This window comes from Panicum virgatum, chromosome 5K, assembly GCF_016808335.1.
Source record: "Panicum virgatum strain AP13 chromosome 5K, P.virgatum_v5, whole genome shotgun sequence".
NCBI classification, from domain to species: domain Eukaryota; kingdom Viridiplantae; phylum Streptophyta; class Magnoliopsida; order Poales; family Poaceae; genus Panicum; species Panicum virgatum.
The window spans coordinates 37,785,808-37,801,069 of NC_053140.1; positions in this window are offsets into that span (position 1 = coordinate 37,785,808).

Consider the following 15,262-nt stretch of genomic DNA (forward strand, 5'->3'; position numbering starts at 1 on the left):
AGCTGATATGGAGGCCAAGAGAGATTAGGGCCTATAGCAAACTTCTTATTTTGTTTACTTAGTTTTTTCCTAATTAGGTTGTAACCGCCATTTGGTGATTTCACATAACTCCAATCAATCTTATATTACCTTTATTACTGTAAATAACTTTATTTTGCTTCGTAATTCCATATGCATATTTAGAACATTTCAGTTGGAGTGTGGTAATGTTTATATGTGAAATTTTGCAAGATCACACTAACTAGTGTGTGGTATGTATATGCTATAGGATACTGGAGTTGGTTTTATTTTTTTGCAAGATTCTTGAGTTGGTATATGCCAGAACCCGAACGTGATCCTGCATATCACCTTCACCACATGTCCACACCCCCATGAGCCCATAGCCACCTCCGCTTGCCTAACCATGAACTATTATATAACACTATGCATCTAAGCTGCCAAGTCACCACCAAGCTCCATAGCGTGACCACACCACTGGTGGTTTTCCACTACATTCTTTTGTCATCAGGCTCCATCAATGAAAGGATTTAGCTTGAGAAAATTGCGCTCAATCCCAAGCGTTAAGGCACCGCGTCATGTAGCATTGCGAAACCCCATCGTGTAGTATCGAACTCCACACCTACTACCCCTTGTGAACCTTGGGGCTTCAACGTATTTGTTGGTCCATTGCGACTAGCCCTTGTTTGTAGTAGGATTGCGTCACCTAGCCGAGTTGCAGAAGAATGCCAGTGAGGAATTCAGCCTCTTCCTCTGCTTGCTAGTTGCACAAATGAAACTATTTCAATTTGACATTAGAAGTTTTTTTTTTGAATCAATATGAATTCAATCGATCTTGAGCATGACTTGATGTTTTTCTCCTCCCTCCCAAGTGTGGAAGTGTTGGATGTGACTTCTATGCTTTCAACATATTCAGCTTCCTATAGACGAATTAGATTTTGGTCAACAAGGGACCACCAGTTGGCCTATCTATCTATATCTATCTATACTATAAGGAACGAAAACAATTAAAATACCCTCCCACCAAAAGTGTTACCCCCACCCTCTCACGAAGAGCCCACCAAACAGAAACTTTTTGGTTGAACCAGGCTCGACGAAAACCCCTGCATGGCGAAACCTCCGATCCCGCGATGTTTCTGCCTCCCCAGACCTTTTTTTCTCACCGCTCATTTTCATACCCGCCCGTCTGTACCCGCTGCTAATTTTGGTAAGGCGAAGCAAATCAGGACGGTGGACCAATCACGAGGCGAGGAGGCACCAATTAGAGCATCTCCAAGAGCTCTTGTATCTTAGACAAATTGGCTAAAAAAAGAATAGAAGATAAAAAAATCCCATCCAACAGATAAGCTATCTACCTGGTTTTCTATCCTTGTCTTGTATCCAAGGGGTGCTGCTAGGAAAAAATGCCCAACCCATCGGCTCTTGTATCCTGCCCACATGGCCCCACCCCGCCTCCCGCCCCACGCCCGTGACAGCGCCGCGCCGGAGACACTCGACGCCGGCCAGCCGCTCCCCGTGTTGCTCCAGTGCGTGTGCCCGACTGCGCGTCATGAAGGCCGCCGCCAGGGCGCAGTTCCTGGTCAGCTACCTCTCCACGAGAGGCCTTTCTCGGTTCCTGGTCATGCACAAGGTCAACCACCTCAACCTGATCCGTCTGGTCGGCCTTTGCCACCACCACGGCCGTGTGTGCACATGGACGTGAGCAGCAGCAGCGTGCTCCTCGCCGATGACGGGACGCGTGCCAAGCTTCGGCGCCGCGCGGGCCATCAAGGGCGCCGGCGTCGGAGCTGAGGAAGTCGGGGAGGGCGAGGATGCGGGCGGCCGCGGCGAACAGCGCGGCGAGGCAAAGGCATGCCCAGGCGAGGGCGAGGTCGAGGAAGGCCGTGGCGCCGCCAGTGATTGGAGCTCGTCGCGACGGAGCGAGAGGAGAGGAGGTGGGGGAAGAAGATAAGAAGATGAGTATGACATGTGGGATCCACTGGCAAAATAACATATGGAGAGTATAGATTTAAAGAGACTGTTGGTTTACCCATTGTAAGCATCTAGGCCCTCAAGGTATGTTTCGGTGATTAATGACAACCATTATTGTGACTAATGAGTTTGTGCAGCTTAATAGATCATTATCGCTCATTTGGTCATATGTCAAAAGAGGCCCCTCATTTCATTATTCAAAAAGGCGATCTCGGTACTCAATTCAATTATATGTCAAGGCTAAGGATCTTTCTAGTCCTAAGTGTCACAAGGTTGAGAAGGACACTTAGGTTAGTATAGGTTTTATAGTTTTGTAGTGATCGCACTATTAAGAGGGGTTAAGGCTAAGTAACTTGAGCATGGACATGGTCATTTGAAAATGGATGCACACTATGGTCACTCAGGTTTCTAGAAGTTCAAATAAGTGGTTCTCAAACTATATCTCAAGAATATTTGGATTTCATTCAAGACTCAAATCAGAAAAGACAAAATCAGAAAAAAGTCTATACACCGGTTTAACCGACGCTCTCATTTTTCTATACGTCGGTTAAACGAAGTCACAAGAGTCTGGACAAATTCAATACACCGGTTAAACCGACGTGTTTAAATTTAATGTCGGTGCATTAGTCCAGAGTTGGTTTTTTAGGGTATTTCAAGTTCTATACACCGGTTAAACCGACGATGTTTGAATCAGGACGTCGGTGCAATTGACCAGTGAGATGGTTTTCTCAAAGGAATTCAGAAGTTGTACTCACCGGTTAAACCGACGATAGGTTTGAGTTAACGTCGGTGCAGTTGTCCAGAGACTTGGTTTTTCAGTTGATCAGTGGACAACTACACTCACCGGTTAAACCGATGATACGTCGGTTAATCTGCCCAAGTTGTAACGGCTAGTTTTCAGAAGAGGCAGTTTACATTCACCGGTTAAACCGACGATGACTATTGGAGGGACGTCGGATTAACCGGCGCTACGCAGTTTTCTGGCAGCTTTTCTCCAACGGCTCTATTTGTGTGAGCTGCCTATATATACCCCTCCAATAGGTCATTTCGCCCACTCTTGACACCAGGCAACATCCATACACTCATACTATAGTCAAGAGCCACATTGAGCTTCATCATTCACATACTTGTGTTTTCAATCAATCAAGAAGCAAGATTAAGGACTTGAGTAGAGAGAAGCTAGTGTGCATCCGTTCTTGGTGATCGGTTCTTGCTCAAGTGAAGGCCTTAGCTTGTTACTCTTGGTGATTGGCATCACCTAGGCGATCTTGGTGATCGGGGTGTTTCTCGCGGAGCTTGCCAAGGATTGTGGGAGCCCGGAGAAGAAGATTGTACGTGGCTTGAGCTCCACCACGCCGGGATGGTGAACGGAGACTCTTAGTGAGCGCCCAAGTCTCGGTGATATGGGAGGTGACAAGACTCTTAGTGAGTGTCACAACGTGGACTAGGGGTGTGTGCCAACACATCGACACCACAGAAAAAAATCCGGTCGTCTCTTGTCCACTCTCTTTATTCAAGCATTTTTTTTCATGCAATTTACTCATGTGCTTGACTTAGAGATCATAACTTAGCTCTACCTTGCTAGGCTTTACTTTGTTTTTATCTCTCTTAGCTTGTGTAGGTAGCTTAGTCATCCGGTTGGTGAATTGGTGTCCTACTAGTATTGCATAGGTTAAGGTTGCTTTACCTTGTTTTAGAAATTGAAAAAGGCCCAATTCACCCCCCCCTCTTGGTCCATCGATCCTTACAATTGGTATCAGAGCCTCGTTGCTCATTTGGATCATTAGGCTGCACCGCCTAGAGCTATGGCCAAGATGGGTGGTTCGCCGCCTCACTTCGAGGGCAAGAACTTTGCTTATTGGAAGTTCGCATGGCCGCATACCTTGATGCGATTGCCCCCGAAGTGTGGTTGGCCACTAAGACCGGGTTCACCGGAACTCCCACCACCGAACAATTAAAATTGAATGCCAAGGCTAGAAATGCAATTTTCGAGGCCATTAGTGAGGAAGTCTTTGCTAGAGTTAATGGCATGGACTTAGCAAGTGATATTTGGAAGGAACTCATTGAAATTCATGAAGGCTCCACTAAAGTTCGTGAGCAAAAATATCACTTGTTTAGAGCTAAGTATGATTCCTTTAAAATGCTAGCTCATGAAAATTGCAATGATATGTACTCTCGCTTGAATGTCATTGTCAAGGACATTAATGCTCTTGAAGTTTCCAAAATTGACAGTGGCTCCATCAACCACAAGATTCTCATGCTCCTTCCGAAGCCCAAGTACAACATTATCAATGCTATGCTTCAAAAGGAGAATCTTGATACAATGGAAGTGAGAGAGCTTGTGGGCGAAATTCGCGCTCATGAAATGAGTATCCTTGGTATGACCGAAGAGCCAACAACAAGCAAATCAATTGCTCTCAAAACCAAGGCCAACAAGCACCGCAAGCTCAAGATGGTCAAGCAAGAATCTAGCTCAAGCAATGAAGAAGAAGATCATCATGAAAGCTCATCCGATAATGAAGAAGATGGGGAACTTGCTCTCATGATGAGAAAGTTCACATGATTGAGCGATAAGATAAACAAGAAGGGTTACAACTTTGACCCCAAAAGAAGGATGTTCCGGTATAAGGAAGATGTCAAGTACAAAACTTGTTATAATTGTGGAGAAAAAGGACACATCTCTCCCGATTGCCCCAAGCCGGGCAAAAGAAAGAAGGACAACAAAGGCAAACATCGCCATGATTCAAGCGATGATGAAGAAGATGAGAAGAAGAACAAGAACAAGAAGCTTGGAAAGAAGAAGAGTCATGACAAGAAGACCAAGCTCTTCCCAAAGAAGAAAGGGCACACCAAGAGAAGCTTCTTGGTGGAAAAACAAGAATGGGTGATCGATGTCTCATCAAGCGAAGATTCAAGTGATGAAGAAGACATCGTCACCATCGCCCTCACCAATGAAGAACCACCACTACCTCCGCCTCCTATGTGCCTAATGGCAAAAGGTAACACCAAGGTATGTGAGGTGGATAGTGAAGATGATAGTGATGAAGAGATTGATCCTTATGAATTCACTAACCTCATTAATGAGTATACATCCATCATCAAGAGGGAAAAGGGCAAAGTCAAAATTCTTGAGAGCACTCATGCCAAGTTAGAGCTTGCCCACTCCGACTTGCTTGGCAAGTACAATGACTTGCTCAAAAAGCACAATGAGTCACTTGTACTTGCTAAGCAAGTTGAAGAGAGCCACAAAAAGCTTAAACAAGAGCATAGGGAGTTGGCTCACAAATATCAAGAACTTGAATTTGCCTATGAAGCAATTGACCCAAGTCTTGAGAACTTTGCTCATGAAACTATTGAAAAGGTCAATGCTTCTACCTCATGTGATGACCTACTCATTAATGCAAATGCCACTAATATTGTGTCCAAGCTTGCTCCTTCTAGGGAAAAGGAGTTGATGGATCAAGTAGCTAGCCTCAAGAGTAGTGTGGAGAAGCTCTCAAGAGGAGAATACATCCACAAGGAAATTCTCTTCAACAATGCACGTGACTATGGCAAGAGAGGTCTTAGTTCATTTCCGGAGCCAAATCAAGGCACTACTCCTTCTCCGGAGATCAAGATAAGCTTCATCAAGGAAGTTGGTTCATATTGCCAACATTGCCAAGTCACCGGGCACCACACTACGGAGTGCACCTTACCATCACGTCCTCTTCCCACTTTACCTAAGAATTACTCATCAATGTTTCAAAATAACCATTTTCTCTTGAGTAAAGTGAAGGGCAAAGTGAAGGCCAAATTTATTGGCAAAATTGCTAAGGAGTCAAAGAAGAAGCTCCCCAAGCAACTTTGGGTCCCAAAAGCTCTTGTCACACATGTGCAAGGCCCAAAGCTTGTTTGGGTTCCTAAAACTCAAAAGTGAATTCTCATGTGTGTAGGTGAACTACAAAGCCGGTGGAAAACATTGGGTACTTGATAGCGGTTGCTCTCAACACATGACCGGCAATGATAGCATGTTCACCTCCCTTGAAGACCCCGGCGATCATGAACATGTCACCTATGGTGATAACTCAAGGGGAAAAGTTTTAGGTTTGGGTAGAATAGCTATCTCTAAAGATTTAGTTATCTCTAATGTCTTGTTTGTAGAAGCACTTAGTTTTAATCTTATTTCTATTGCTCAATTGTGTGATCTTGGACTAACGTGTACCTTTGACAAGAATGGTGTTGTAGTAACTCTTGAAGAAGATAAGTCAATGGTATTCACGGGGTTTAGGCATGGCAACATCTATTTAGTGGACTTCTCTTCAAAGCAAACAAGTACCATGACATGCCTCTTCACCAAGTCTTCTCTTGGGTGGCTTTGGCATAGAAGAATTGCTCATATTGGCATGAGCAACCTCAAGAAAGCCCACAAGAGAGGGATGATCACCAGCTTGAAGGATGTCACTTTTGACAAGAACAAGCTATGTAAAGCATGTCAAGTCGGGAAGCAAGTTGCAACACATCATCCCATCAAGACGATGTTGTCTACCTCCAAGCCGCTCGAGCTACTTCATATGGATCTCTTTGGTCCAACTACATACAAGAGCATTGGTGGTAACCTCTATTGCCTAGTAATTGTTGATGATTTTTCACGTTACACTTGGGTTATGTTTCTAGGCGATAAGGGTGAAACTCCGGAAATCTTCAAGACTTTTGCAAGAAGAGCTCAAAGGGAGTACAACTCCCCAATTGTGAAGATCCGGAGTGACAACGGCACCGAGTTCAAAAATATGAAGATTGAAGAATGGTGCGATGAAGAGGGCATCAAGCATGAGTTTTCCGCCACCTACACGCCTCAACAAAATGGAGTGGTGGAAAGAAAGAACAAGACACTCATTACTCTAGCTAGAGCAATGTTGGATGATTATGGCACGTCCGAGAAGTTTTGGGCGGAAGCAATCAACATGGCATGTCATGCATCCAACCGAGTATATCCTCACCGACTCCTCAAGAAAACTCCATATGAGCTCATCACCGGGAAGAAACCAAATATATCATACTTTCGAGTCTTTGGTTGCAAATGCTTCATCTACAAGAAGAAAAGGCTCGGTAAGTTTGAAAGTAGATGTGATGAAGGTTTCTTTCTTGGTTATGCATCAAACTCCAAAGCATATAGAGTATTCAATCAAACCTCCGGGTTAGTTGAAGAAACATGTGATGTGGAGTTTGATGAATCTAATGGCTCCCAAGAGGAGGTTGTTGGCTATGAAAATATAGGTGATGAGGAGATTGATGAAGCTTTGAAGAATATGTCCATTGGGGATATCAAGCCGGAAGAGGTGCATGAAGACAATGATCAAGGGGGAGGACCTTCCTCATCCACACCAAGCACCTCCACGGTGCCCCAAGTGGATGAAGATCAAGAAAAAGATGATACACAACCTCAAGAAGATGTGCCAACGCCAACACCCCAAGTTCAAGAACAAGAAGAGCAAAGTGTTCCACCACAAGCACAAGTCACCCATGATCCACCCCAACAAGCATCCACGCAAGTACCGCTAGTGAAGCATGGTCACATCTCCAAGGATCATCCAATTGGTCAAATCATTGGTAGTCCATCAAAGGGAGTAAGAACTCGCTCTAAACATGCTTCATTTTGCGAATATCACTCGTTTGTTTCTTGTATTGAACCCACTAGCGTAGAGGAAGCGCTTAAGGACTCGGATTGGGTGATGGCCATGCAAGATGAGTTGAACAACTTCACCCGCAATGAAGTTTGGGTCCTCGAAGCTCCTCCGAAAGACAAGAACATCATCGGCACCAAGTGGGTCTTTCGAAACAAGCAAGATGAACATGGGGTGGTGATACGCAACAAAGCAAGACTTGTGGCAAAAGGGTTCTCTCAAGTCGAAGGTTTGGATTTTGGTGAAACTTTTGCTCCGGTCGCAAGACTTGAAGCTATCCGTATCCTTCTTGCTTACTCTTCACATCATAACATTAAGTTGTATCAAATGGATGTGAAAAGTGCATTCTTAAATGGCGTTATTAACGAACTTGTTTATGTTGAGCAACCTCCCGGGTTTGAAGATCCGAGGAATCCTAACCATGTTTATAGGTTGCACAAGGCACTCTATGGGCTCAAACAAGCTCCAAGGGCTTGGTATGAGAGGCTTCGTGACTTTCTAATCATGCAAGACTTCAAGATCGGGAGGGTGGACACCACTTTGTTCACTAAAGACGTCAACGGGGATCTTTTTATTTGTCAAATTTATGTTGACGATATTATCTTTGGCTCAACTAATGATTTACTAAGCCATGAGTTTGCTACCATGATGTCTAGGGAATTCGAGATGTCCATGATTGGCTAATTGACCTTCTTCCTTGGTTTTCAAGTCAAACAAATGAAGGAAGGGACATTCATCCATCAAGAAAAGTACACCAAAGATATCTTGAAGAAGTTCAAGATGGATGAGTGCAAGCCAATCAAGACACCCATGGCAACCAATGGGCATCTCGACTTGGATGTGGACGGTAAACCGGTTGATCAATCCCTCTATCGTTCTATGATAGGGTCTTTGCTTTACCTTACCGCATCTAGGCCCGATATAATATTTAGTGTGTGCTTGTGTGCCCGCTTTCAAGCTAACCCAAAGGAGTCACACCTCTCGGCTGTGAATAGGATCCTTCGGTATCTCAAGCACACCCCAAGCATAGGCTTGTGGTACCCCAAAGGCGCTAGCTTAGATCTCTTGGGATACTCGGATTCGGATTTTGCCGGAAGCCGTGTGGATCGTAAGAGTACCTCCGGGGGTTGCCACTTGCTTGGGCGTTCTCTAGTTTCTTGGTCGAGTAAGAAGCAAAATTTCGTGGCTTTGTCCACCGCGGAAGCGGAATATATAGCGGCCGGTGCATGTTGTGCCCAAATCCTATATATGAAGCAAACCCTTTTGGACTTTGGTGTGAAACTAGATAGGATCCCACTCCTTTGTGACAATGAAAGTGCCGTAAAAATTGCCAAGAATCCGGTTCAACACTCTCGCACAAAGCACATTGATATTCGTCATCACTTCTTGCGCGATCACGAAGCCAAAGGAGACATATCTCTTCAAGGTGTGAGATCCGAGGAGCAATTGGCGGATATCTTCACAAAACCATTAGACGAGAGTACCTTTGTTAGGCTAAGGAATGAGCTTAATGTGTTAGATGCGGCAAACGTCATGTAAGTTGCCATGTCATATAGAAAAATGCATACATATAGGATACTTGTCTAACCATGGTAAGATAGTGATGAGCAAGGGTTTAGCTAGAGGTGGTGGTCCACTTGTTTTCCTCTAGGCTTGTAGAAAGGCTCATCATGAAGAAGCTTCCCGTGGGTTCAAACTTGACAAGTAGATCTTAATTTCTTGTTATGCATTTCTTGTCATATAGATGTGCACTTCATATTTACTTTACTTTCGCATGTGGTTGTAGCTTGCATTATCATTGCATGCGTAAGGGTCACAAAGGAGATCACTTGATGAAAATGAGACTTGTTTTGATATACAAGATCTTAATTCATGAAAAGTGAAAAGAGCAAAGTGTTAGGTGCGTTATTACCTAGTGAGCAATGTCATGATGAGTTTGAAGCTTTCTATCTTCAATATTCCTATGACATGGCTCATACATTTTATTTGGCGCTTTGTCTCTCTTGCGGCTTTTCCTTGTGTTTGAAAAGAAAATTATTTAAGCAAGTGTGCTATCCTATTTATTTTGAGGGGTAAAGTCGCCTATGCAAGTCCATTAACTTGAGTTTATTTGAGTTTTATAAGATTATTGGACTTAGCATAGAAGAGTGAGCTGAGTGTGGGGTTTTTGGCTTCACCGGTTAAACCGACGTTCAAAGGATCTATACCCATCGGTTTAACCGGCGTTACTAAGTTGTGGCTCAGCTCAGTCAAGTTTCAGGCGTTTAACCGACGTATACAAAAGTCAGAGCATCGGATCAACCGGTGATCATAAGTGCAGATCAGACCAAGCAATCAACCGGCGTTTTGATCAATCAACCGACGGGTTCACATTTGGCATCATCGGTTCAACCGGCGTTCAAAAACAGATCTGGTAGAGTCTCGGGTGAACTACACCGACGCAATCAACCGGCGTTCAAACCCTACGCGTCGGATCGACCGGTGTTAAAGAAAATCGCGGGTCCCACCTGTCATATATGTGTCTTGCCCGCGGACGTCTGGCTCTCTCCTTTTTGTTTTCCCCGACTCCGCAGCGCCGCCGCCTGATCCTCTTCGCGCTGCCGCCTTCCCATCGCGCCGCCGCCGCCGTTCCACCTCGCCGCCGCCTGCGCACCGCCTCAACCACCACATCTCGCGACCGCGCAGCAGCCCCCTCCTCTGCGCCGCCCGCGCAACCGCTCTACGCCGCCGCCTGCGCGCATAGCCGCCGCCGCCGCCGCACCACACCGCCGCCGTGCGTCATCGCCGCTTCACGCCACCACCTCGTTCTGAGCCTCCTCTCCCACGTAGTACCACCCACGCAACCGCGCCTCCACGCCTTTCACGCCGCAGTAGCACCCGATCAGCGCTCACCAGGTGCTCGACAAATTGCTTGATTCGTGATGGGTCGCGAGAAGAGATAGGGAAAAGAAGTTGTGGTCGAGAAGCCCGCTCGCAAGCGGACTCGTGCAGAGAAGGAGGCCGAGAGGGCCGAGATGGTGGCCAAGGCCGCCGAGGAGCAGGCATCAGGCCGTGCTCGTCCGTTCCAGATCAGGGAGGACCCCAGAGGCAGAGGCAGAGGCAGAGGCAGGGGTATGGGCAGAGTGAGAGGTGCCAGGGCCACCAGAACCGCGACGGCAGCAGCAGCAGAGTCAGATCAGTCAGATACAGCTGCAGATTCAGATTCAGAGGCAGAGCAGTCTGAGCAGTCTCAGGGGCAGAGCACACAGGAGTCACCGACTCTACGACGGTCTGGCCGCACTCGGCAGACATCCCCAGCAGCAGAGACTTCACCAGCGACCGAGCGTCGCACTGGACCGAGGACGCGAGGAGGTCACCAGCCACAGGAGCCTCGCAGGTCCGCAGCAGCAGCAGCAGCAGCTCGTAGAGCCAAGGCCCTAGAGGCCGAGCGCGCAGTGTTCCGTATGGACACTGTTGTGCGTCTGGAGCCAGGTGTGCTGCTCCAGAACTTGACCAAGGCCAATGCGGCGAAGGTCAAGAGGCTCAGGTGGAGTGTTCAGGAGGAGGACTGGTTCCCCGTGACCCGTGACAGCCGAGTCGACCGTAGGTTCTGGACACTTCTTCAGGCCAGTTTCTACGAGACCTACCAGAGGCGGGGTCACAGGATCTTCCCGCACAGAGTGCTTGACTGGGTGTCTCTGAGGACAGCCGCAGGGGGAGCAGATGTCAGAGAGCACTTCGCTCACTTCAGGGGCCTGCCCAGGTTACTCCAGATTGAGCAGAACAGATATATTGAGGACTGGATCAGAGTCTTCTATGCCACGGCCTGGATTGCTCCCGAGCGTCGAGCAGTACACTTTGTTTATGGAGGCCAGGTCTTTGGTTTGTCGAGAGCGACGATAGCAGGGATACTTGGAGTTGACTTAGTTGACGTCTCCCTGCACGAGATGGTTTACGGAGATGCAGATCCACCGCGCAGAGCGATGATTGGCGGGATTGCACCTTCTCATGAGGCGATCTCTCAGTGTTTCCGCCAGCCGTTCCCTGCCTCCTACGCCAGAGTTCCCAGCCTGCTGACCCCAGAGGCATACGCAGTACACATGGCACTCCGGAGGACTTTGCTACCGAGGAGTGGCTACCCAGAGGGGTTTACAGGGCTGCAGCAGCTCCTGCTTCTACACATCCTCACTCACGAGCCGTTTGACATAGTTGACTTTATTCTGGCTGAGATAGAGGATGTGATCACAGACGGGATGGGTGTGGTGCGACAGTTTCCCTTTGCACACTGGATCAGCTATATATGTTCTATGATTGTGCCAGCAGAGTCACCCATCAGCGCTCCCTACCGTCACGACGAGGCTCCCCGGTTCCCAGTTTACCGACCGACAGCTCCACAGGACCGGAGGAGGGGCAGACAGGCAGAGAGAGCTGCCATGGCACAGTTGTCACCAGAGGCACAGGCCCGTGTGGCACAGGAGGACGAGGCACTGCTTGCCGCCGAGGCACAGCTTCCCGGAGGAGAGGATGAGATACACTGGTCTGAGCATGAGTCAGACTCCTCCGAGGACGTAGAGTACTTCCCTGCAGCAGCCCCAGCTAGTCACGACCACGAGGCAGGGGGGTCTAGAGAGCCAGCTCCAGAGTCACCAGCACCTGCTACAGTCTCTGAGTCCCAGGTGTCTCAGCCATCCGAGCTCACCGCACTTCTACAGCAGCTCGTGACTCAGCAGAGAGAGGACAGGCTTGCACAGGAGGAGGCCAGGAGAGCCCATGAGGCTCAGCTTGCTGCTATACAGAGAGAGGCCGCCCGAGAGCGGGCTGCGACCGAGGAGCGTTTTGTCGGGCTTATCGACAGAGTTTCACAGAGGACAGACACTCAGTTTCAGCAGATGCAGCAGGGGATGATGGCGATGTTCGGAATGATCTCACAGCTTTACTCTCACACCGGACTCGCCCCGCAGCAGCCAGGACAGCCAGGCCTTCAGGGTGTTGGAGCACCTCAGCTTGCCATTACACCAGCTCCAGCCCCTACTGCAGCTCCAGCTACCTCAGCGACACCGGAGACCACGTTCTCGATGTCCGTATTACTTGGGTCTGCCGGTCGTCCACTGTTCTCTCCACTGCCAGCGACTTCACTCTTCCAGGAGTCTCCTTCAGCAGTCCAATCAGTCGCCCTCCCCGTCGTACCACAGACACTACCTTCAGGGGGAGGAGGAGAGGGTTCCTTGCTTCAGCAGCCGTCACAGCCGGCAGCTTCAGCACTCACTACTTCAGATGTTGACACATCTTCTGCTGAGCCGGTTACTACTTCTACGGACCCTCTTCCAGGCAGTGCCAGCACGCGAGCCTCTACCACAGCTACACCCCCAGTCACTTCAGATCCAGCAGGCAGTTCTGACCAGCAGCTCCCGTCTGTCACCGAGGGTACACCGTCTGACGACGACGACGATGATGACCCGGACCGCTTCCTTGCAGTACCACGACAGCCGGACCAGTAGCTCGCCTTTTTGGTGCTTTGACGCCAAAGGGGGAGAGAGTCAGGGGGAGTCAGAGTTAGGGGGAGGGTAGAGCTAGAGAGAGCTCGTAGTTATCAGGACTTTGATTCTTTGTATCACATTTGGTGTTAATTCATGGATATGTACATTTGTCGCTTGAGTATGCCGTTCTTTGAGACATATCTATGGATTTCGTTTGAGCAGTTGAGCTCTTTGGTCCTTCTTTTCGAGTTCGCTTGTGTTTATCTTGCTTTATCTTTCTCGCTCTCTCGTTATTTATGGTTGTGTTGTCATCAATCACCAAAAAGGGGGAGATTGTAAGCATCTAGGCCCTCAAGGTATGTTTCGGTGATTAATGACAACCATTATTGTGACTAATGAGTTTGTGCAGCTTAATAGATCATTATCGCTCATTTGGTCATATGTCAAAAGAGGCCCCTCATTTCATTATTCAAAAAGGCGATCTCGGTACTCAATTCAATTATATGTCAAGGCTAAGGATCTTTCTAGTCCTAAGTGTCACAAGGTTGAGAAGGACACTTAGGTTAGTATAGGTATTATAGTTTTGTAGTGATCGCACTATTAAGAGGGGTTAAGGCTAAGTAACTTGAGCATGGACATGGTCATTTGAAAATGGATGCACACTATGGTCACTCAGCTTTCTAGAAGTTCAAATAAGTGGTTCTCAAACTATATCTCAAGAATATTTGGATTTCATTCAAGACTCAAATCAGAAAAGACAAAATCAGAAAAAAGTCTATACACCGATTTAACCGACGCTCTCATTTTTCTATACGTCGGTTAAACGAAGTCACAAGAGTCTGGACAAATTCAATACACCGGTTAAACCGACGTGTTTAAATTTAACGTCGGTGCATTAGTCCAGAGTTGGTTTTTCTAGGGTATTTCAAGTTCTATACACCGATTAAACCGATGATGTTTGAATCAGGACGTCGGTGCAATTGACCAGTGAGATGGTTTTCTCAAAGGAATTCAGAAGTTGTACTCACCGGTTAAACCGACGATAGGTTTGAGTTAACGTCGGTGCAGTTGTCCAGAGACTTGGTTTTTCAGTTGATTAGTGGACAACTACACTCACCGGTTAAACCGATGATACGTCGGTTAATCTGCCCAAGTTGTAACGGCTAGTTTTCAGAAGAGGCAGTTTACATTCACCGGTTAAACCGACGATGACTATTGGAGGGACGTCGGATTAACCGGCGCTACGCAGTTTTCTGGCAGTTTTTCTCCAACGGCTCTATTTGTGTGAGCTGCCTATATATACCCTTCCAATAGGTCATTTCGCCCACTCTTGACACCAGGCAACATCCATACACTCATACTATAGTCAAGAGCCACATTGAGCTTCATCATTCACATACTTGTGTTTTCAATCAATCAAGAAGCAAGATTAAGGACTTGAGTAGAGAGAAGCTAGTGTGCATCCGTTCTTGGTGATCGGTTCTTGCTCAAGTGAAGGCCTTAGCTTGTTACTCTTGGTGATTGGCATCACCTAGGCGATCTTGGTGATCGGGGTGTTTCTCGCGGAGCTTGCCAAGGATTGTGGGAGCCCGGAGAAGAAGATTGTACGTGGCTTGAGCTCCACCACGCCGGGATGGTGAACGGAGACTCTTAGTGAGCGCCCAAGTCTCGGTGACATGGGAGGTGACAAGACTCTTAGTGAGTGTCACAACGTGGACTAGGGGTGTGTGCCAACACATCGACACCACGGGAAAAAATCCGGTCGTCTCTTGTCCACTCTCTTTATTCAAGCATTTTCTTTCATGCAATTTACTCATGTGCTTGACTTAGAGATCATAACTTAGCTCTACCTTGCTAGGCTTTACTTTGTTTTTATCTCTCTTAGCTTGTGTAGGTAACTTAGTCATCCGGTTGGTGAATTGGTGCCCTACTAGTATTGCATAGGTTAAGGTTGCTTTATTTTGTTTTAGAAATTGAAAAAGGCCCAATTCACCCCTCCTCTTGGTCCATCGATCCTTACACCCATGCTATAGAAAGTCTTCTATCTTTTTACAAAGCTTGTAAAATTTTAAATTTAGATAAAATTATACAAGAGCTCTTGGAGATGCTTTAGAGCTCTTGTATCTTAGTCAGATTGGCTAAAAAAAGAATAGAAGATAAAAAAATCTCATCCAAGGG